The following is a 24,561-nucleotide window of genomic DNA, read 5'->3' as shown; positions in this document are numbered from 1 at the left end:
GGGGCAACGCGTTCCACGATTTCATTAAGCACTCCTTGAAAAGCACCTCCCATTGTTCAACTGAGCTGCCAGACTGGTCATTTCAGAGGGTGCTGCCTTGGTGGAGAGAAAAATCAATCTTCTGCCTTTCAGAGAGCTGAAGGAGAAGGGACTCTTCACCATCCAACACCTGGCTGGGTCCCATTCAGAGGTCCTGCTTTGTAGACTTGGTGAGGTTTGCTTGGCAGTTACCAGCGAGGTGAGAACATTGTTCTGAATTGTCCCCCATACTTCATACACAGTGTGTAGAGTAGGTGTGTGCTTGTTCATCTCCATGTGAGCTCAGGGTCTGCCTTCATTTCTGGTTTAGACCTGAGATTTCTAATGTCTATCAGCTATCTGTAGGATCTGTGGGCACATGCAGCTGTATTTATTGGCAGGTCGGGTATCTGACACTCATCTTTGAGTGTGGAGCCTTTATAATGCAATGTGCAAATGCAGAAACTGAGACACTAATGACGTTATTTGCCAGAGTCCCAGTCTCTGCCCAAGCTGTAATGCAACACTGTAAATTATTCTGTAGACCAGAGCCTGTGTTTTCCGTTTCCTGGCTGAGTGCTTCAGCTGCTGGTGTTGGTTTTTTGAACAGGAGCACCTGACTCTTTTACCTTTATGACTTTTGCCTTCATGATTTGAAAGCAGCTCTTGTTTTAATTTTCTAGTAAAAGGGCCTAAAATAAAAGCTGTGGACATTTTAGAAGGGTTAAGTAGAACACTTAATGAAATTTTTATTTTAGGCCTGCAGTAAGCAGGTCTGAAGCCAGAAATTGGTGCCAGAGTAAGTGCCTTTCTGTGCTTGTGCTCTCCTGCTCTTCCTGTACTTTTATGTTTTTCTGGACACAACAGAGTGGGATGTGTTGTCCTTTCCTGGGACTTCTGTTGAAGGCAACTGGTTTTCTTTTCAAGGTGATTCCTATGTTTCCCCTCATGGCTTCCCCAGGTGACCAACCTCCGTTCCAAGGTGTCCTGCTCTGCCATTGTCACTCTGGGAGAGCTCTCTTTGACCTTGAAGAAGGACATGGACTCTGAGGTGGATGAGGTTGCTCGGCTCCTTCTCCAGATGGTGTCCAACTCCCCAGAATTTGTTCAGAAAGCAGCCAGTCAGAGCCTGGGGATCATGGTGGAGAATGCGACTCCTGCACGAGCAATGACTGCTCTCATGGACATGGGAGTCAAGCAGGTTCTTCTTCTTTTAGTGATGTTCTTCACCTTCGTGTGTGTGGGAGGGAGAAGGGATGAGACAGAGAATGAGAATGGTGGGAGGGAAGGGTCCTGTATCCTGCATCTTCTGTGAACTCAGTGACTTGATTCTCTGACCAACCTCACTTCTTCCCTCTTGTCACCTATTTCTGCCCTCCTGCAGCCTATTAGTTCTCAGAATCACAGAATTGTAGAATATGGGGAGTGTGATGGGCCCATCAGGACCATCGAGTCCAGCTCCTGGCCTTGCCCAGAGCAGCCCAAGGGTCGCACCAAGTGCCCGAGATTGTTGTCCAAATGCTTCTTCAACCCTGTCAGGCTTGGTGCTGTGACCTCTGCCCTGGGGAGCCTGTTCCAGTGCCCAGCCACCCTCTGGGTGAAAAACCCTTTTTCCTGATGTCCAAACTAAAGCTCCTCTGACTCAGCTTCCTGCTGCTTCCTGGAGTTCTCCCAATCTGTCAGATTTTCCTAGATGTGGTGATCAGTGGGGAAGGGAAAGTGCCTGCAAAGGCCAAGGATAGAGCCTTGTGCTTTTGTGGGCAGAGGGACAATTGCAATTGCAGGTGTGAGCAGTTTGGTATTTCACAGCTCTAACCCCAGAGGCCCTGGGAAAACCATGTCTCCTCATGATGCCATTACCTTAAGAAATGAAGAGGGTCCTTGCTGGGGCGTGGAGCACATGGGGAACAATCTGCTGGGTGTGGCACAGCCTGCACAGCAGGTGCAGCTCCTGCTAAAGGAGCCTTGTATGACTGTCCTGGCCTCACAGCTCTGCTTTCTATTCAAACTGATGTTTCATGTTAGCCTTGACATGATGAATCACTTTAAAGGCACCTCCACAGGCTGACTGCCATGGGACAGTTGAAGCAAATGCTGCCTTAAATGTTGGTTCTGGGCCTGATAGTTCCCAAGAGACGCTCTCTAGAACAGGACAGCCTGGCTAAACTGCCTGCCACCCTTTCCTCAGCTTTGGAATAGGGTGAAACATTCAGATGGATCCATTGCCAAGCCCCAGAGAAGAAACAGGCTGCATTGCTGGATATTCTGCAACTTCACGGCCCACAACGTGTTTTCCCTGCATTTGTTTTTTTCCAAAGTTCTGCAGATTTGGGGATAAATGGCTGGAAAGAGCCTCAATCATTCTGCAGCTCTGTGTACTGGGTGCCCTCTGATGGATCAGCATCAATTATCCTTAATTTCTAAATTATTCACATGTCATCTACTTCTTTAATCTTTCTCAGAGTAAATACTCTGAAAGTAACTGAGTATCAGACAGTGCAGGGAGACTGAATTCCTCCCTCTTCCGTGCAGGCAGGCCTTGTGTGCAATGCTACCTTTGTGTTTCCCTGAGGCCAGAACCTTCTGCAGGTGTCTGAAGGTGCAGGGAGAGCCCAGGCTCCTTCCCCCAGCAAGGACAGGGAGCAGCTCTGGCCAAGGCCGGCGCTGCTGCTGCTCCTTGTCCCTGTGCCCAGGGTTTGCTCTCTCCTCCCCAGCAGCCGCCCCGCCCCGGTGCGCGAGTGTGCGGCCCAGCTCCTCCTGTCCCTGATGGAGAGAATTGGAGTCACCCAGCTCGCAGGCACACCCAGGGCTGAGAGGCTGCCACAGGTGGCAGGGAAGCTTGCTCAGGACTGCCACAAGGACACAAGGTAATGATCTTCATTTCACCTCCCAAAACAGGAAAACCGCTTTGTGTCTGGCTGTGAAGGTGAAACCACAACAGAGTGGAAACTAAAGGGAATATGAAGTTATCTCACAGTGTGAATAAGGGTCATAGAATCATGGAATATGCTGAGTTGGAAGGGACCCATCAGGGTCATCGAGTCCATCTCCTGGCCATGTGCAGGACACCCCAAGAGTCACTCCATGTGCTTGAGAGCATTGTCCAAACTCTTCTTGAGCTCTGTCAGCCTTGGCACTGTGACCACTGCTCTGGGCTGCCTGGGCAAATGTCTGTACTGGGAAACCTGAGGCTGGCCAGCAAAAAGGAACATTGGCAACTTTTTCCTGTGCCTTGAAGGATTCTTTACTGAGATCAAAAGAGCTCAGATCAGCCAGTCCAACACTTCTGTTTGGCCTTAGGTGCACAACACAAAGCCAAAGCGTTGGCTAATGTTCATCGCTGAAGGATCCCAAACATCAATTTCTCATTAACTTCAGACTTTCCTAGAAATAGTTCAGGGCTCTTTAGCCAACATATTCAGTCTTTCTAAACTTGTTCTGAAGATTTCTAGAATGCTGTTATCTTTGGCTCAGTGAGCTCCACATTTCTTCTTGAAAAAAAACTGTGGTTTCCTAGTGGCAAAATCAACCCAAACTGCCAAAATTCCCTTCTTTTTGTGATGAAATTCCCGTTAATAGCTGCCAAGAACACCTGAGCAACTAGCTGCCCCTCTGCATACACATAGTATAGAATAATCAAGAGGATGAATGAGGTGTTTTGTCTTGGCTTCCCTGCCAGTTAAAGAAAGGCAAATTACTGTGCAATGGCAGCAAGACATGTAATAGGCTCTGACAACAAAGCAGATGTGTTTTGCTTGTTCCCTGGGATCCTTTGATGCCACAGAAGCACACCCCCTGTTTCAGAGTGAAATGGTGTTTTTCTGTTGCCCCACATTCTCCTCTTGCCTCTTGTGTTCAGCTGACAGCACTGTGCAGTGTCCAGTGAGGTAAATCTCCCTCTTTGCTGAGTAGGTAATGCCTTCTCGTGCAGGGATTGCACCTGATGAGTTTAAGGTATCAGCCTCTTCTGTTAACACTCTTCCTGTGTTTGTTCACTTTTCTTTCACTTCCTTCCTTCCTTCCTTCCTTCCTTCCTTCCTTCCTTCCTGCCTGCCTGCCTTCCTTCCTTCCTTCCCTCCTTCCTGCCTGCCTGCCTGCCTGCCTGCCTGCCTGCCTGCCTTAGGCATTATGGACAGGAGATGGTGAAGATGTTGCTCAATCATCAACAATTTAAAATGCTTTTGGAACGATCTCTTCTCACCCATGACCTGGAAGATATTTTGACAAGAATTAAGAAGAAAGTAAGTGCTGGCAGGAGAAATGTCTCCTTTGTGCAAGTATTGTCACAGCTAATATGAGAGCAAACACACCCAATCTGTCTTCAGCTCATTCCTCTTCTGAATCATTTTGCTCCTGGGAATGAGCTGTTAATCCTCAGCCTGTTCATCTGCAGACCACAAAGGAACTGATATTATTAGGGAAAAAGTGAGGTTTCGAATATTTTCAATATTGGTCACAAAGAGGAAAGGCAAAGAGGAGAAAATGGGTTTACATTTAAGCATAAGCCCCCACCATGCTCTCCCTACTCTGCCCCCTGTAAAGCAATTAAGTGAGAATTGTGCTTCTGAAGATAACAGAGTCTTTGCAAAGGACACTGGAAGTAGTAGCGCCAAGAAAATTTTCAAATTTACAAAAGACGTCCAAGTCAATCCTAGTTACTACAATTACTGTCTGTCTTTTGGGAATACTGCCCTGCTGTCAAGCCATGTGGAGCTGGAAGAAGTTTGGTGAATTCAGCAGCATCCAGTGGAAAATCCTTTCTTTGTTTGGGGGAGGATTTTATTTTTTTTATCAACATTACAGGAGGGAGCCTGCCTTTGTGCAGGCACAGGGAGAGTGAGTGTTGAACCAAATGGACTTCCAACACAATGGGCCAACCCCCAAAGAGTCCAGTTTGTTCTGCTGCTTCCTTCACAAACTCTCATTGCCTGCCAGTTTGCATTATTCCCATTTCTGCTCATGACTAAGGAATTTGGGATTTTAGACTGCTGCTCAGTGTGGTAGCACCCATAACCTGTATTGGGCTATTGAAAACAAAGAGTTGGCATCACTGAATCTCTGGTCTGTTTCCATCTGTAAGTTAGGAAATGTTTCCCTAAGCCTTGGTAGCAGTGATCCTGGTTCTAACTTGTGTTTTCAACAGGGAATTTCCTGGTTTATATTGTAAAGACTGATGGGATTTCTCTATGTCTTTGTAGGGGATGGAACACCAGAAGGCTGAAGGCCCATCTGTCAAGGAGCCGGCGGAGGAGAGGAACGATGGCTCAAAGGAGCCCCAGGCCACATTGTCTGCTAGCAAACAGTACTGAGCACTTTTGTCAGATGTGACAAAGCACATGACAAGCTTTACCTGTCTCTTCCTCAGGAAAAACTGTCTGGCAGAGATGACCAATGCCACAGATTGTTTCCTTTCCCTACAAATGCTCTAGGATAAAAAATGTCTACTTGTGCATTGTGCTGAACACAACTTCTCTGGAGGGGTTTCCACAAAAATGGAGAGACAAAAAGACACCCATTGGTTGCAGATCAGACGATCCAGTGCAGTGGCAAGGGCAGTGTTGTGGAGGCTGGGAGAGGGCCAAGTTTCTGCTGCCTGATTTGGGACAAGTAAATTCAAACAGGGCTTATTTTTCATCTGAGTGGAGACTTTTTTAGATGGGTGTTTTCATGAGAAATCTCAGTCTGGAAGCAAGATGCTATTCCACAAAGATGCAGTTCTCATCCGTGTGGTTTGGCCTGGCTGAATCAGGGTTTTCTTACTCTCAAACAGTATGAAGTTTGAGTAGTAAGTAGCAAGGCAATTCCTGAACAACTTCAGTCAACAGGTGTCTCAATGTGGACTTTTTGTCTTGATATTCCTGTCCTTCATGTAATTTGCTTGGTGGACAGCATGTTTGGTTTATTGCCCCCTGTGCTGCAATCAGCATTTAAGACAGGAGTTGCTCCTTGCTGTCTCTTCATGGCAGTTGCAGAGCTGCTTGTACCTGTTCCCCTCTGATAGCAGAGGGGATTTATTTAGCTCTGTCCTGCTCAGCAGTGGCAGGAAAGTGACCACATGCCTCAGTAGCACAGCTAGCATCTTCCTGTGCTCATGGAAGAGACAGGTTGATCCAGGAGAATTGTTCCCAGGGGGGTTGTTAAGCTGTGCATCTGGTCTCTAGGGAAGCAAATGAAATGGGAGTGTAGTTCTGGGATGTCTGGCTTTTGTTTTTATCTCTGTTACTGATTTTCTGAATCCTTCAAATATGGCCCTGTTCATCTCTTCAGATGCATCTGAGCTACTTTTCCAGATTCTCATGCCTGGTTGTAGAGACACTTCTCCAGAGTGATGAGTTTCCTTATTCTAAGACACACACGTCCCTTATGAGGAGGCATTTAAACTTGGCAGTAGTGTCTCTCTTTCTCCACAAAGCAATGTGACCTGTGTGCCCTGGCAGCCATCTGAAGATAGATCAGATGCACCTCATCCTTGGTTTTCCTGAGTGAGCAGTGGTGAGAATGTCACTTGCAGATTGTCTCCTGTAATGATTGTCATGAGGTCCACGTTGTTCTTCAGAGCCTCATGACTTTCCAGCTTGAAATGACATAATTAGGAAAGCTGCTCAAGATGTTTTGCTCACATTTAAGTGAAGATATTGTCTGTGGCTGCAGCTCTCTCCATAGAGAGCAGCAGGCACAACTTTCCCAGGCATTGTCCTGAGGAAGGCTGTGAGAAGATCAGAGAAAAAAATTAGAAACAATTCTTATCTTCACTTCTGCACCTGTTGTTGTGAACACGTGGAATGTGTTATGGAGATTTATTTACCAAAGAGTAATTTCTTCATTGGCCACTGGTGATGGTGTTTTGGATTCAATTGACCAGTCTGGTCTGTCTGTATCAGACTGTCTGTAAGGGCAATGAGTTTCAGGATAGGATAGGATAGGATAGGATAGGATAGGATAGGATAGGATAATAAGGTGATTGATCAGGCCTTCTGGAATCATGGAGTCAATGCTAATTATTTTCACTATAGGGATGCCATGCTATGATAATTATCACCACCAGGTCCTCATTTGGTTTTATTTTCCAGGGTGAAATCTCCCTCTGATAGACACCTCCTACACTGTGCAAAAGCCCAGGTCACGTCACCTCCAGCTGTGGAAGAAACGGAGCTGCTCCAGAAGCTTTACCATCTCCTGGAAGCCAAGGGGTTTCAGACAAGGATGGAAGGAGTGGAACTCCTCCTAGACCTGTGCAAAACCAGCCCCCAGCTCATCTCCACTAACATTGCCCAAGTATGTAGGGTATCTTCACTGCTCCTTTCCTTTAGCTCCTTTCCTGAGCCTGTAGCAGCAAAGTTAATTCAGTGTGTCTTGGCACTCTGTCCTGGCTGTTTGGGACATGCTGGTCCCTCTTACCCAGACAAATGTAATTCAGGTCCAGGCTTCAGGACAAGTTATTTCAGTCCAGCTGCATTTGTCTGGCAGGTGCCTATTGATGCTGTTCATCAGATGATGGCAGAATTTTCCGCTGGTGTAACTGCTGCTCTCTCCTACTCCCAGTTGGGTGAAGTGAAGGGAATCCAGCCCCTGAAAGCATGGCAATTGTTCCCTAGACCAAAAACGGGTTTGCATAGGGAAGAGAAGTATCAGGCTGGGTTGGTTTAAACCCAGTTGTTTTTTTAAAAGAATACTTCTATATACTCCATCTTGTCACAGCTCTGGCTACTCCTTTCCATCCTTGTTCCTATTCCTCTTGGTAAAGACAGTGCTCACCCTTCTTGGGGGTCTTTTTCTCTCTTTGGAAAAGGAGGAAAACGGCTAAGGACTCATCTCTGCCTTCTCCTCCCAGTAGCTTCTTTTTCCCTTTTTCCAGGAAAAGGTGCCTGATAATATGTCTGTCAAGGGACTGACCCTGCTCTAATGAGAGCTGTACAACACATTACATTTCAGAAGTCTACCTGTTACTTAGAGAAATGGTCTGGATCCTGGAAGAGTTGATCAGAGCCCTGCACTTCTCCAGACACTGGCTCTGAGAAAAACAAGAGAAAACTTAGATCTCTTCCAGCCATAGTTTTGGCAAAATCATAACTGCCCTCAGTACTTGAGAAAACTGTATAGAAAACCGGGCATTGTAAACACCTGCTTCCATTCAAAGCAAAGGTACTCTTTAGCATTATAAATGGAATTGATTTAATGATTTCTAGATGGAGAGAAATACCATAGGAACTATTCGGTCCCCAGCCAAACCTCCTAAAAACAGAAGAAAATCTTTCAACCAGCATGAGGCTGTGCCACCATTCCAGTGAGTGGCCCACAGGAAAACAATGAAATTGTGCAAGCGAGTGCTGACCTGACAGAAAGGATCACTTTCATCTTTGACATTGGTGACTGCTACAGCCACTCTTCAAACAAGGACATTTGAATCCAGCTTTCACATTGCTTGTTCTCTTCACAGATTTTTGATTATTTTGTCCTGAGAATATCTGACAGCCACAAGAAAGTGAAGCAGAGGGCGCTGGATGTGCTGGCTGAGATCACAGGAGCCCTGAAAGATGCCCTGAACCCAGTGATCATTGGCTTGGTGGAGGGAATAACAAAGAACCTGAACTCAAAGGATCCCAGGGTTTGTGGGGCAGCTGTGAAAGCACTGGAAGAATCCATTGCTCATTTGGGTAAGGCTGAGCCCTGGCAGGGACTCTCCTCAGCTTCGTCTCTGTCTCTCCTGCACAAGAGAGCGCTGAGTGCCTCGATAGCTGCTCTTGTCTGTGGAACACTGCAGCTGACACCCACCAGAGGCTGTGCAGGTGCAGTCCTTATGCACCATCCCCAACAGGCTGGAATGGGATCAGCATTTCCCAACAGTCCCAGGAGCCCTTGGCTCTGTGCTGCTTGTCTGAAGAGCAAGTCCTGGGCTACAGCTTTGCTACAGTTCAGAGGCAAAGGGAGTTTGGAGTTTGCTTGGGCCCTGTCTGACTTCCCAAATGAACAGCTTTGCTGTTGGCATGAAGGGACACTGACCCATCAGAGCTTCTGCAGAGCAGCCACCTGCAAGGCTCTACATTACAGGCATTAGCTGCCTATTTTCCACTTTTCTTCTTTGTCTTCTCTGTTCAAAGGGGAACTGATGATTCACCAAGTTCATTTGTTTAGAACAAACAGGTATAAACCCAGCTGTCAGTGATGCCTTGTTCCACATGTTGTTTTGCATGGGGCAAGATGGCCACAGCAATTACCTACATAGGCAAGGGCTGCTGTAAATTCCTTTGCCAAACACATTTATGTCAGCTCTGAAAATTCCGTACTGGGGGAAATACGCCTGAAAAAAGGACTGTTGAAGAGGCAGGTCTTCAAGGGGAGTTTCCACTTTCTCCTCCCCAGCTGCTCTGTGAACTCAGGAACTGCCTGACTCAGTGCCTTTTTGTGACCCAAGTATGGGGCTCTTCCTTTTTGCTCTGGGTTGCCAAACCTTTTCACTGCTTCCATGTGACTGAACTCTTGAGGTCCCTGGTGTGAAATGTTTTAACACAGCTCCTGGTACAGCAGACAAGTTTGGATTTACAAATGTGAAGGGAGAGCTTTTCTTTTGGAATTTAAAACCCTGCCAAGTAGGCTGGAAGGAAAGAAAGAAAGGATTCATACATCTGCAGAAATGTACTTTATTTTATAAAATGAGGTTGGCCCTGCCCTTTCTCCTATGACCTGAGGAAAGTGAGCAGAAACGTGTGTTTCCCTTGTAGATAAAGTGTCACTGCTGAAAGAGCTCAGCTACCAATGGAATCACCTGAGTGGCCAAGCCCTGCTGGATGTGACCGAGCGTATCACAGGTATGGCCTCCCCTTCTGAGCCAAGAGCTCTCCCCAGGGAGCATTTACAGGGAATGCCTGTGAGCAGACAGCAGAGCAGCTCCTCCAAACCAGGAGGTGCTGAGCGTGTCCCTGCTGCCCCAAAGCCAAGGCAGGTGGGTTGGGCAGGTTTTCCCTGGCTGCTGCAGCAGAATCTGAGATGGGGGCAGCGCTCGGCCTGGGGCTGAGCTCTCACTGGGGCATCTCAGAACCACCTCCAGCAAAGGGAGGGCTAAAAAAGCCCCAGCTGGCTCCTCTCTGGGGAGCTCAGGGACATCTGTGATCTTTGAGGGGAAATGGTGGCAAATGCTGTTTCAGGGCATCAGTTTGTTTTGTCCTCACAGAATTCTTGTTTTTCTCTTGGAAAGTTTTGAGGCTGAACCGTGCAGAGCCTGGGGGTCACAGCTTAGGCCAGAACTCAACAGAGGTATCAGAGGCACGGGTTTAGTGCAAGGCACCTCTGGGGCACAGGGACAGAAGCAGAGTGCTGAGGCTCCCTGCCTGTGCTGTCAGAGTGACCTTGGACTGAGCCTTTCAGGGTGTGCAAACAGTGTCTGCCTGTGTCAGCGCTGTCCAAAATGCTACAAATGCAGCTGATAATTGATTCCTCAGAGGAGCTTGCTATGTCAGCAATAGCCAAGGAATGGAAAAAGGATAATCTCAATATATAGCAGAGAAGATGATTGATAGCCTTGCTTTAACTGGGGCTAAATCCACTGCTAATTATGCCAACATCTTTGAATGCAAGGTTTAATACACTTTGTGTCTTCATTAGGAATCTCAAAAGGGCATGTTCAGTGATTGGGAATGTCAAAGGTCCTTTAAAGAGCATTTGAATAAAGTATATCTCCAGCAATAGGGCATTTAGTTTAGCAGTTCTTTTGACCTCTTTTTCATAAAAACGATTTAACCATAAATTAGGACTACTTTAGAAAGAGCAGATGCTCGCTCTGCAATTCAGTAGGAACAGACAGGTGCTCCTTACATTCAGTAGTCACCGATGTCTTCAATTACATTTAAACTCAAATGAATTCCCATTTTAAAATGGGTACCATAACCCTTTCCTGCTTAGCAGAATTGGTTTTGGGTACTTGCAGGAGCTCTTTCAATGCTGATGACTGCTGGTGGATTAACAGCATAGAGAAAATGTAGTCTCTTCCGCCACAGAATATTAAATGCTGCTAAATAACATTTTGTCTGATCAGAAAATAAGAATGGTCTCCAGAGCATTTCAGGTTTTGATCTCTCAGACAAATCTGCCATGCAAGAAGCCTGTTGATAGTAACTTTTTGTCTGTGATTGATATAGTTCAGTTCAGAAAATGGGCAGAGGTTTCAGAGACAATATGAGAAAACACAGGTGTTTTGATTACATTTCAGTCCCCTGTGTAGTCTTTTTCTTTCTCTATGCCCCTATTTGAGTGGACATTACAAGAAAAAATGCCATTAACGTTGGGAAGGGAAGTGGCATTAAAATGTGGAGATGCCCAAATGCCACAGCAATGGGGTCTGAGTAATTACCTAAGGTTTGAAACAGCTCTTTGTTGGAAGCCCCAAAAGCATTCTGCCAAAGACACCAGCTGGTCACTGATGTTTCTCATCCAGCTGCCAGGCAGCAGCCATCTCTGGTGGGCTGGAGTTTTGAGGTGTGTTCTAACCCTGCCCTTTGCTGTGTGCCACTGAGCACAGGGAAGAGCCAGAATAGACGTTTGGCACTTGACATCAAAGTTACAAAAATGGAATCATCCCTTTTATTAGAAATCTCTCAATTTCCTCTCTATGGTGCATTTCCAAATCTTCAGTGTGGGTTTAGACAATTTGTTAATGGAAATCAAAGGCAATTGGACATTTCATTCATTGTTCATGCAGAAAGAGATTGTGAAATAATTTAGTAAAGGTAGGAAGTCTGCCACAGGGACAAGGCTCTGGTTGGAGCAATTAGTGCTGAGGGGTGGGTGGTTCTGTTTCCAGGATGCTCAGCTGCTTTGCCCGTTTCTGGATCAAGGGGCTCTGGTGCTATTTTGCTGCTCTTGGCCAGAGAGGCTGGCAAGAAGCAAAAGCAGAGGTAGATCCTTGTTTGCAGTGAGGCTGGTGGGTAAGGAGCTGTGTCTCTGTCCCGGCAGTGCTTGTGCAGGGGGTTCATGCCAGGAGCCCTGAAGTCGTCCAGCGCGACGCCCTGCCCGTGCTCTGGTCCTGCCTGGGGAACAAGGTGCTGCCTGTGCGGAGCGCCAACGTCCTCACTGTGGCCACCAAGCTCGCCTCTGCCCTCTGCAAGGTGATGGGCACCCAGCTGAAGAAATGTGCTGCCAGCAAGCCTCCACATGTGCAGGAAAACCTCTCCAAAATGCTGGGCTGGTGAAGGCAAGATGTTCTCCAGAAGGCTGAGGAAGTGCTGAGTTGGACACCTCTGGATTTGCCTTTTGAGCTGTGCCAAAAATGACGAAATCCTAAGGAAGGGTGTGCATCTGGCCCCGCTCTCTCCATTGCCCTTCCTAGTCATGGCATGGGGGGCCTGAAGCAGCTCCAGATGGAGGACAAGGTGAAGGCAATCATGGCTCAGCCTCACACAGAGGTGAGGGGGGAGCTGGGCCAATCCCTGCTGGGAGGAAGGGTCTTGTGGCAGCCCAGAGAGGCTGTGCACAGTGCCAGGGAACAGCTGTGCCTGCACGTGCCCCTGCAATGAGCTGTGTTGCTGCCAGTGCCCCTGGAGCTGCAGGGCTGCTGAGCTGTGGGGCAGGCAGAGGAGCAGGAGGGTGCGTGTGCAGCTGAGCCATTCCTGGAGAGCACAGGGCTCTGGGCTCCCTGCTGTCCCAGGGCAGCCCAGGGGCCAGGCTGTGCCTGTGCCAGCTCTGGGCAAGTGGCTCAGGGTTTGCCCCGGCCTGCCTCAGTGTCTGCCAGCAGGAGCATGTTTCCCTGTGCAGCTGTTTAGACATTTCCAGGAAATTTGTCCCATGAAATATGGAGCTTCAGCTGCTTTAGGTTTGCATGGTGGCCTCCGTTAAACTTTGTGTCTCCATTTTGCAGATCTGACTGGTTACAGTCTTACCGAGAAGTTTTCTCTGGACACTTCCGATGTTCCCTCACCCACAAAGTCCTCACCTCCCGTCCAGAAGAGCTCTTTTTCATCCAAGCTCAGGAAGAAGCTGCTGCCTGTGTGAAGAGTGTTTGAATAATAGAATTGATGCGTTAGGCTGAATAGTTACAGCTGTACATATGTTCTGATCTTTAGATGTAGATTGAATTACTGTGTTTTGATTGTATCTTTAAAATTTGATGACATACTTTTAATTGTATATATTTTATTTTGATGATGAAAAAAAAGTAAAAAATAAATAACATTTAAATAAACCAAGAGGAGAATGTGAGACCAGGACCTGCTAGCCTAGAGATTATGGGAGTGCAGCTCACTCAGTGTGCCAGTGTCTCACCACATCCTTTCCTCATTGGGCCTCTCCTCTTCCTCTTTGGCCATGGTTTCTTTGTGTCATTTGTGCTGCTGTTTTCAACTTGTCATTGGAACAGGGCCATACATTGACCTGTTTGAGGGACAATGGATCCAAAAGATCCTGTATAGTCAAAGGTTTTCTACCTAGGTGTGTTCTGTGCCCACCAAAGGCCTGAGCAAAGAAACAAAGAGAAGTGTGCCCAAATCCCAAAGCTTTGCTCCTTTGCAATCTCCCACAGATCTGGCTCACAGGTGTCTTCAATCACAATTTCATAGGTAAGAAGAGGTCATGTATTTCACTGGGAAAAGATGCACCGCTTTGGCAAAGTCACCTATATGTATATTTACCCAGGACAGCAGTGCAGCTGTGTTGTTTGCCCCTTGTTTGCAGAAGGATGAGTGCACTGCGAGGCCAATAACAAGTGACAAGGGTTCCTCCAATCTGCACTGCAGCCTGGGCGCCATTCAGCCCCGAGCTAGGGGATCATTTGTTCCCATGGACCAGTGCTTGCCAGTGGAATGAATTCCTGCACAGCTGGAAGAAGCAATTCTGGATTCAGCTCCAGCTCTTGGTGGGCTGCATGATCATTGACAGTGCTGCCCTTCCAGAAATTATTCTGCAGTTTCCTTTCATAGTCATTTGAAACTTTGAAACTTCACATTTTAATTTGCTTTGCTTTAGGGTAAAACACTTCTGGGCCCAGTGCAAGCTATAACCTTCTGACAGCAAAGTCCTCATGATTGCCAGCTTCTGATGTCACACAGTGTCACCTGGCTGCCTGTATTTGCTTAGCTCTGGGTCTAGTCCCGGCCTAGTAAAGCCCAGGTAGGGTGGCACGTTGCAGGGAAAACTGGTCCATGTGCTTATGGTGTTGCCATCAGCAGCAGAGTGAATGTGCCCTTTGGGGATTCCTCTGAAGACAAAATTAGGGACCTGCTCCATGCCACAATATTCTCTTAGATCTTTCTAAAATATCCTAGAAAAGGCAGTGAAACTTCACATCTCCTTGTGCAGCCACTGTTTGAATAGGGGCATTTTTGTCCCTCCTCAAAGTCATTGCTCTTAAACACCAGAAGCATGAACATCCGCCAACAGGAATGATGCATGGTCCTGCTGCTGCTGCTGCTTCAGAGGACTGGGCAGTGCAGACCTGGGTATTACCAACATGAGCACTTAATCAGCATTTCACGCTCCTTCAAGCTGTCCAGATCTCAGGGCTTTTTTGTTTCAAAGCAGCCACTGCACCATCTCTAGGGAAGAACAGGAAATGGGAAACAGCGACTGCCAGCCTTGCAGGGGTATGGGGGAAAACCTGAGGTGTCTGCATCAAAAGATGAATGGGAAGAGTGTAATTGCTAAAGCAAACGCTTCATTAGGATAGCAGGACCAGTTCTTTACTGCATGCTTGCATTGAGCATTGAGATCATTTGGGATCTCCTTTTTGTGTCTCATGCAGAAAAGGAGCTCTTAATACCACACTACTTAAACCAGATTGGAATGTATCTCTGTAGTGGTTCACAATGAAGCAGACTGCCTGCTGTGCCACTGCCAGGCCTGGTTTAGACCTGCTCTGGACTGAAAACCCAGACAAACACCATCAACACACACCTGTGGCCCACCGAGCTCTGGGACGCTGCATTCCAGCACCAGAGGGACTCAGGAGAGACCAAGTGAATCAACTACAACCCACAAAAAGGACTTTCTGAATTTGCCATCTCTTCAGCACTGTCCAAGGTTTTATTTAATATTATTCATTTTACATGCTTGTGAATACTTTACTTGTTTAATAAACTGTTTTTTTTTTTTACTTTTCTCGAGGGAAGTCTTTTCCTGAACTAGTAGGGGTAGGGGCTGCTTGAACTTGCTTTCTAGATGGATTCCTTTTGGAGATTTCCTCCCAAAATTTGCCCTAAACCAGCACAAACTGTCACAATGAAAATTGCACCAGTGGCACAATTTTTCCTGGTGGCAAATCTTGTGACAGAAGCTTGACCTTATTCTCCATGAGAGATTTTTGGGAAGAGCAGACAGGAGAATATTTCTGGAAAACTGAAACAGCTTTCCAGAAGTGAAATGAAAATGAAAGAAACAATCCAAGATGTTTTCCTCTATTTATTTCTATGCTCCCCTTTTCCATGTTGCATCCCAGTAATTCCAGATGCACCTCACCTCTAAGATCAGTGACTTAGGGATTTTTAGGTGCTCTAAAATACCATAAGCCACACACACTCATTCTCATTCTCATTCTCATTCTCATTCTCATTCTCATTCTCACTCTCACTCTCACTCTTCTCTCTCCCTTTCCCGCTGTCGGGCACCCTTCTCTCGGTGTCCGTTTCCCAGCGTCCCTCTCCTCTCCCCGCCTCCCTCTCCCCTGCCGGGCTGGGCCATGCCCCCAGCCCGCCCCCGGCCCTGGGCGGGGCTGCCCCGTCGCGGTCTCGCCTCCGCCTGGCTCTGGCCGTGCTGGCGGTGGCGCTGCTGGGCGGGCATCAGTGCCTGGGGCCGGGGCGGCATCGCCGCCCTTCGGCTCCGCCTGGCCCGAGCCCGGCCCCGGACCCGACGCAGGCTCCGCTCCCGACTGCGGCCCCAGCTCCTCCCGGGGCCCGCGGAGGACACACGCGGCGCGGCCGCTCCCGCCGCCTCCGCTGCGGCTTCCCCGGCCCGAGCTCTGCCGCTCGGCAGCGCGGCCTCCAGCCCCAAGCCGCCGCGGCCCGGGGCGGGTGGGGATGCCGGGCCCGGGGCGGGTGAGGGGCGCTCGGGGGCCGTTGCTGGCCCCGGGCCGAGCGCTGACAGCCGCGTCCCGCCCGCAGGTGAGGCGCAGGAGGCCCTGCAGGAGCGGTACCGGCTGGGATCGCTGCTGGGGCGCGGCGGCTTCGGCAGCGTCTTCGCGGCCACGCGGCTCTCGGACGGTGCCCCGGTGAGCGGCGGGGCCGGCGGCGGGCGCGGGAGGAGGAGGCGGAGGAGGAGGGAGGAGGAGGAGAAGGTCGGGGCGCGGCGGGACGGGTGGCGAGCTCAGCCCGCTGCTCTCCGTCGCTCGCAGGTGGCCATCAAACGCTTGCCGCGGGATCGCATCCGGCACTGGGGCGAGCTGGTGAGTGAGAGGTGTTATGAACAAAAATTCAGTTGATTTTTTTCTGTGAGAAAAAGGTTACCACTACTGCTGGGCTGCTGCCTGTGTTATGGTAATTACGGGTTGTTGTGGTTAATAGTTGTCTTTGTATCGGTAAAAGCCCTGGCTGGGGCGAGTTAATAGCTCTTCTCTCAGCAGTAAAGGGTGCAGTACCTCCCGAACAGTGAGGAGAAAAGACTTTGGAGGGGAGGGATATGCAAAATAATTCTAAGGACCAGCATGCTGTGTGGGACCCCTACTCCAAACGTGCAGGAAGAACCCCAAAAACAACGAGCCACCTAAGAGTTGAGAGACTGGAGTGATGTCTGGACGTGGGGAGCCGAGTGCTGAGCCTGCAGAGATGTGAAACACCTTCGGAGTCCCTCTCGCCCTGACCTTTGGAGTCGTCCCCGGCATGGAGACTGAGCGGACGGGGCCGGGAAAAGTAACAACGAAGGGATCATCATGCCCTAAACGCTCCCACGAGGACCTTATCCCCAGCTCTACTCCTAGTGGACAAAGCAGCGCATATCCTCCTCTTGTGGGTCGCCCTGGGAGAGAGAACGGGAGACTGCAGCCCCGCCGAGCTGCCCAATCCTGAGCTGATCACTTTTAATGAAGGTATTAAGAAGGAGAAGAAGTCTCCTGGCCTTGTTTATTTCAAGAGGGGCCAGCAGCAACAGCCGGGCCGTGCCGGGCGGCGAGGAGCCGGGGCCCGGCAGGGTGGGAGCCGCCGTGAGCCCTGCGGGGAGAGCGGGCGTGGGCTGAGCGGGGCGTGCAGAGCATCCCGGGCTGGCTGAGGGCTCCCAGAGCCCCGGCACGGCCTCGGCCCTACTGACGGCACCGCGCTCCTCCCGCAGCCCGACGGCACCAGCGCCCCGCTGGAGATCGTGCTGCTGGCCAAGGTGTCCCGTGGCTGTGGTGGTGTTATTCAGCTCCTGGAGTGGCTTGAGCTCCCCGACAGCTTCCTGCTGGTGCTGGAGCGTCCGGAGCAGTGCCAGGAGCTCCCGGGTTTCCTGGCGGAGCGGGGGTTCCTGCCCGAGGAGGAAGCACGGGGGCTGTTCCGCCAGGTGCTGGAGGCCGTGCGGCACTGCACCAGCTGCGGGGTCCTGCACCGGGACATCAAGCCCAAGAACATTCTGCTCGACCTGGCCAGTGGGCAGCTGAAACTGATTGACTTTGGCTGTGGTGCCTTCCTCCAAGACACAGCCTACACCCAGTTTACAGGTGAGCCCTCGCAGGGGATGCTCCTGGGCATCTCGTGGCCCAGCCTGGGTGCAGCACTGGGGCTTCCCCCTATTGCAGCCGGGACGGGATTGATGCTGGAGCCGAGTTGTTCTGGGTGGGGTGTGAGGGCGGCCAGCTCCCAGCCCTGCTGACAGCCTTCAGCACCCACTGTGGCCTGGGCTGGGGCTGGAGCTGGGGCAGCCAGCCCAACACAAACCCCCATGGGGGTAGCAGAGATGGGAGTCTGACCCCATGCCCCAGATGGTTTGGTGTGCAGGCGAGGAAGGGCTGGACTGCTCCGCTCTCCTTGTTTGCCTTGGCTTATTAACATTTTTGGGGGCCATGCAGGTGGGGAGGAGAGTGGGTTTTCTCCACTACTGGGTGGGTTTTTCCTCTGTGTGTCATGGTTGGGCCTTCCTAGGGTCTCTTCTGCCCTCTTCCAGGACCAGTGACTTCTTTTCCAGCCCCGAGTTTGTGCACAAGTCCCAGGTGCTGGTGAGAGGGCAGCTCTCACTCCATGTGCCTCTGGGGCAACCCCCACATGGCCAGGGATGCTGGGGCCAGGCTCTGGGAGCAGCAGCATCCCCCTGCTGATCTCTGTCTGTGTTCCACAGGAAGCCTGTCCTACAGCCCACCAGAGTGGATCCAGCACCAACGCTACCACGGCGAGGCAGCCACGATCTGGTCCCTGGGCCTCCTGCTGTGCCACCTGGTCATGGGGAAGCACCCAGTGATTTTAGTGCACTGCAGGCTTGTGAGCGTTTCTCTTAGGACTTTATTTTCACTCCAAGGGATTCCTAGTTGGGTGAGCAGCACTCAGCTGGGAGGAAATGAACTCAGGTTAACAAACCTGTTCCCCTGCACACAGACTATCAGAATAACCTGAAAGTGCTCTACAGTCAGAAAATGGCACCTGGATTCAGCAGGAAGAATAGCAGATATATTCCCTCAAAGCCAGAACGGGTCTTGGATGCACCAGAGATGTTCAACGACTACTGTAAGTAGGCTGCAGGGTTGAGTGCTGGGCATCTAGAACATTCTGCATTGGATTGCTGTTCCTAGGACAGTGTGACTGGGCTGTCTGTATTATTTTGTGTACCCAGGCTAGCACAGACCACTTCTGGAGTGTCCCTGTGTGGCCTTACAGGCACAGTGGTCTAGGGCACTGTGTTGGTGCCTTGGAGCAGGGTACCTGGCCCCAGCAGCTGGGCAGTGACACTCAGAAGGCTGCCCCTCACCTGTATGTGTGTGTGTGCACATGTGCACCCGCACCTGCTGCATCAGCACAGGTGAAGGGCAGGGCTCTCTAGCCAAGCATGGCGTGACCTGCATTGCTCTTTCAAATTGTAGATCTGAATCTCGTAGACTGGAGCTCCCAGAACTTCCTGGCAGTGGCTCTGGACGACACGGTTTATCTGTGGAATCATGCTACTAGGGAGATTATCCCCCTGCTGCAGATGGAGCATCCAGATGTTTACATTTCCTCTGCGTCATTGATTAAAGATGGAGACTACCTTGCTGTTGGCACAAGTAGTGCTGAGGTTCAGGTGAATGCAGGACTAAAACTAGAGGTGTTTTCTAGGGATTGACAGAACTGTGGGGCCTGGGGAAAAAACCTTGGCTGGCAGGGGAAGGATGCCATGCACCTGACTTGTCTTTCCTGGTGTGGGGTGGAACTGCCCAGTGTGCAAGGCAGGGTTTGGTTTGGGGGTTTTCTGATAAGCAGCATTACCTTCTGTGCTATAGTCATGAGATACACATTTTCTCTGTTCCCTTACTGAGAAAGCTGAATGCCAGAGCCTGTGCAGTGAGGTTCCTAGGGCATAGAAAGAGGATTGGGTTTCTTCTGAAGAACTTTTTGCTTTGCCTCTCCAGCTATTGTTGCATTTATGTTGTTGTATATCATATTTCTAGGGTCTCATACCTTCTGGGTGGTTTTCTCACAGCAGCTCTTCACAGCACTGGCGCTGTTGCTTCTCAGTCAGGACTCCTCTCCAGCTCTTCCTGAATGCCCCACCCCCTTTTATCCCAGCTACCTTCACGGGCTACAGCTGCTGCCCAATCAAGGACATTGCAGCTGCAGCCCAGTTACAATAACTAGAATCAGGGCAGGGTCACTTATACAATACAGAGATCTTTTACTGCAATACATATATTTACTAAGGCCCCTATAAGCTATGGGACATTGAGCAGCAGAAACGTCTCCGAACCATGACCAGCCATTGTGGCTGTGTGGGAACCCACAGCTGGAACAGCTACATCCTCTCCAGGTAAAGCAGTGGGTCAAGGGCAGTTTCCAGTTGTTGCAAACTCCTATCCCTCAATCTACGTGTGGCATGGGTTAGGGATGGCAGAGAGAAATTTGTCTTGGCTTGGGATTCTTACTCAGCCTTATCTGTTGGGGCTGTGAGGAGAAGGCCTCTTTCCTGTATTGCAATTTGTGCTGAAGCTGTAAAGAGCTTGTGTGGGTGTTTCACTCACACCAACAGACCTGTGTTGCTGGTAACACTGGTTGAAACCCAGTGGCAGCTATAGCAGTCTTGCAACAACAAAAATGGATTTGGGTGAAAATGTGCAGCCTGACCCTGCAAGCCTTCTCTTCTCTCTGCAGTGATGCACGGACTGGGCACATCCATCACCACGATGTCCAAGTGGCTGAGCATCACGTGGCCACTCTTGCTGGCCACACACACAAGGTGTGCGGACTCAAATGGTCAAATGGTCTCTGGATGGCCGCTACCTGGCCAGTGGTGGCATTGACAGTCTGGCGAACGTCTGGCCATGCACCCAATGTGGGGATGGAGACTTTGCTCCTCTACAGACCTTCACTCAGCACCAGGGTGCTGTCAAGGTGAGCACAGAGCTGCCACGGGCAGGTATGTGTGTGCAAGGCAGGCATGCAGCACTGGCTGGGTGCAGGTTGCCTCTTGTATGTTTTAAAATGAACTCTCCTCTCTCAGGCGTGGCGTGGTGCCCATGGCAGATGAATGTTCTAGCCACTGGAGGTGGCACTAATGACAGACATATCCGCATCTGGAACGTGTGTTCTGGCGCCTGCCTCAGTGCTGTTGATACCCGTTCCCAGGTGAGAGATGAACATCAGCTTGGAGACAAACACCTTCTGGCAGCACACCTACACAGAGCTGCTGGCTCCTTAGGCCCAGAGGCACGGGGAAGGAGGGGGACCATGCTCGCCTCCGAGTGGTGAGCATCAGCACATGCACCTTGTCTCACCTGTGTTACTGCCTCTTTGCAGGTGACTTCTATCCTATGGTCCACAACCTACAAGGAGCTCATTTCAGGCCATGGCTTTGCACAGAATCAGTTGATTATATGGAAGTATCCAAGAATGAACAAGGTTGCAGAGCTGCCAGGTAGGTGGACAGGGCCTGGGGGTGGGGGGTGCTGTTAGAGGTTGAAGACAGCTGCACTCCTTGGTTTGAGCCTGCAGCATCACTGATACAGGACAGTATCCGGGGCCATGCTGCTAGGAGTAAAGCATGCCCAGGGGGCTGTGGAAGAGATACCATTGATCCAAGTGTATGCTTGGGGTCTGAAATCACACTGCCACAGCCACTGGGGAGACAGCTATGCAAGCTGGCAGGGCTCATGGGAGCATACAGGAGTAAATGTGCATGTGCTGATCAGCTCAGTCCTGATTGCACATTCCTTCTCCTCCTCAGCTCATACTGATAGAATCTTGAACCTGCCCATGAGCCCTGATGGTACAGCAGTGGCCTCAGCAGCTGCTGATGAAACAGTGCAGGTCTGGAGCTGTTTTGAGATGGATCCCATAAAGAAGAAGGAGAAACAGAAGGCAAACAGTGCCAAAAGCAGTATTCCTCACCATAGCATCCACTGAGAGCACGGGATTGTTGTGGGGAGGGGGATATTTGGTTTACATGCTGTACAGTATTTTAAATGTTAATGAACTGCTTAACTTGACTTTTTCTTAATGGAGTCTGATGGAAGAAAAAGCCATGGCTCTTAAACCCAAGTCCTTCTCCCTGAGGCTGGGGATCTGGGCAAGGAGTGGAGACCTAGGTCTTAAGGGCAAGTTTGCAGGCCCCTGAGCTTAGCACAGCCTAGCAGAAGGATGCTGTGCAAGGGCTGTACTTCTGTTTCTGTCCCAACTAAGATAGATATGTCACCTGCCCCATCTAGATGCTGACTACAAGCACAGCAGCTCCACCACAGGCTCAACTGAAAGCACAGCATGGCTGTGGCCTCAGTTTGTGTTGTCCTGGCATTTCTCACAAGCCCAGGGACACCTTCCTATGGCTCTGCAGGCAGATCTCAGTTTGTCTTGTTAGCTACAGGCAGCCATCACTGCCTGCCTATGGTGCTGGAGTAGAATAGCTGTTGGAAAAAAAAGGAGGGAGAGAAATATAGAGCAACAGCTGTAATCACCCCAAAGGCTGGAAAGGGGCTGGCTCTGGCATAAAGCCTGATGCAAAACAAAAGGTTGGCTTACACTGCCACGCCCAGCCTGGATGTCATGCAAGAGCCATGCAAAGCACCACCAACCCTGTGCTCAGCCTTCAGTCACGTATTCTTCCAACAACTCTGATCTCCCTTCCCCTCCTGCTGAAAGGAGGCCCTGGTGCCTCACCGAGGCTTCATGCAGGGGAGCAGGCACCAGGGCTCAGCTGACATTTATTGGAGCTTGACTCCCCTACACTTGGAAAAATGCCTTTTTTCCAGGCTGAACTGTGCTGGAGCAAGTTGCAGGAAATATATTTGAGCCCTCACCTGACCAACAACCAGCTGAGCCATGCTGCTTTGCACGATGGAGCCGCAGTGTCTGAGGTTGTGGGGCTGCACCAGACCCATCACGCCTGTCCTTCAGCTGCACCAGCATGGCCAGGGGCTGCTGGGGACGCTGCACAGCTGATACACCTTGGCCTGTACAAAGCAGCTCCACCAAGCCTGTGCCTCCCATCAGCCCTCAGTGATTAGCTGAGGGTGGATTATTAACTGTTTTCACCTTTCCCTCAGCACAGTACCACACTGTGCCTAGCACCAGCTCTGCCTCCTGAGCCTTACAGCAGCTGGAACCTTCCAAGGTTCCGACTTGTGCTCTGCCAAGGCCAGTGAGTGTGTAACCACACCCACCAGAGCACCCCCCCCCCCCACACACATAAAGCTGATATGGGGGGCACAGTCTCAAAAAACAGCCACTGAGCCAGCACCTTCCCAGCAGTGCTGCTGGTGCATCCCCATTTGGACTCTTGGGAAAGATCAGGAGGTCCAAGGATGGAGCTCTCCCTCAGACACAAATCCTCAGGCCACAGCTGTCTCTAAAGGGGAAGCAGGCAGGAACCCAGATGCAAGGCTGGGCTCTCACACAGAGCTGTGCTGTTGTTGTAGGAGCCCTGTCCCACACCCCTGCACTTGGTGCTGGGAGTTAGCACAGACTTGCTTTATGGGGCCACAGCTGATTAGGCCTTCCCTGGTCCCTGACCTGGAAGGAAAGCTTTATATGCCAAAAAGTTCCTGTCATTTTTGCAGTCCCATGTAAGAGCAGCTCAACTTTCTCACAGACTCTTTCTTTCTCCTTAGCACATGCCCCACACCCAGATGCTGTGCATTACACAGCCCTTAGAGGACCTCTGAGCATTACCAGAGGGTAATGATACTGCAGGGTCTTTGACCCCATGCTGGTCTCTTACAGTCCTGGAGTGAGGAGGAGCAGAGGAAGGAAGTGGGCACTGATCCAGCAGGCCCAGTAAACACAGCCCTGTAAGGTGTGAATTCAGTTCACAGCATGACAGCGTGTTAATTACCCAGTGCCATGGCCAGCCCAAAGAAGAGCACAGCTAACAGTGTTATGAATAAGAAGTGTCGGAGGAAGGAGACCCAGACACCAATTGGTTCATCCAAGTCCAATTTATTGATCGAATACGGCGGGTTAAATATGGTTCTTAATAAGCTTCATACATATTGCAAAAGTTGAGCTCAGGATTGGTTAGTTACATATCAGCAACTACACCTACTTCTACATTCTTGTGCTTATTCTTCTGTTACATTCTGCAGATATTCAGGACTAATCTCACCTCCTCCCTTTCCTCATGTTGCAGCAAGGCCATCCGGCATTCTTGCCTGTCAGCAGTCACTGAATCAGAGACTGCTGACCTCCCTTTCAAGCTTAACCAGCGGCATTAAATCAGTATGGCCTTTCTCAATTAACCAACTCTTAATAAAATCCTCCACATTTCCCCCGCTTTCTTCTTGAGCAAGGAGATTAGTTTGCCAGGTTTTTGCTATCATACGGCTAACCATGTTTTGAATACAAGTAAAAATACAAGGCAAAATAAGCAAAAACATTAAGATCACACCCAGTAAGCCGATAGCATATGTCACAATGTTCCTTAGCCATGGTCCAAGCCCTAAGCCTTTAAGCCATTCGTCAATTCCTAAACCTTCTTCTTCTTTGAGATTGTGAAGTCCCTGTTGTAGTTCTTTTATCTTAGTATGAATGGACACCGAATGATCAGACAAATTCATACAACACATTCCCTCAAATTCTTCACATCCATGCCCTTGTGCTAAGAGCAAAAAATCTACAGCAGCTCTATTTTGTAAAACAGCATGGTTAACACTTTGCACATCTGCAGTCATCATGTCCAGAATTTGGGATGTCTGGTTCAGCTCATTTCTTGTCCAGCACCCTAATTGTTTTGCTAAATTCATAGCTTTATTGGCAGATCCTCCTGGTAAGATAGTTGAAACTACTACTTGTCTGAATGTACCCCAAAACTTTGGATCTCCAATCTGGCTGCAGTCCAAGTCATGTATACTACGCCTTTTCCTGTTTGATGTTTGACTGAGCTGCATTAGCAAGGATACATTAGGGTGAAACAAGGACAATTTTCCCAAATAACAGGGTCCACCCTGTGGCTTAGCTGGTACACCATTCCACGCCCTGTCTCCACAAA

Source organism: Melozone crissalis, unplaced genomic scaffold (genome assembly GCF_028551555.1).
Source record: "Melozone crissalis strain CALT ecotype California unplaced genomic scaffold, PUWL_Pcris_2 ptg000061l_1, whole genome shotgun sequence".
In the NCBI taxonomy this organism is placed as follows: Eukaryota; Metazoa; Chordata; class Aves; order Passeriformes; family Passerellidae; genus Melozone; species Melozone crissalis.
The sequence above is the reverse complement of the archived record's forward strand: the minus strand, read 5'-3'. Positions refer to the sequence as shown.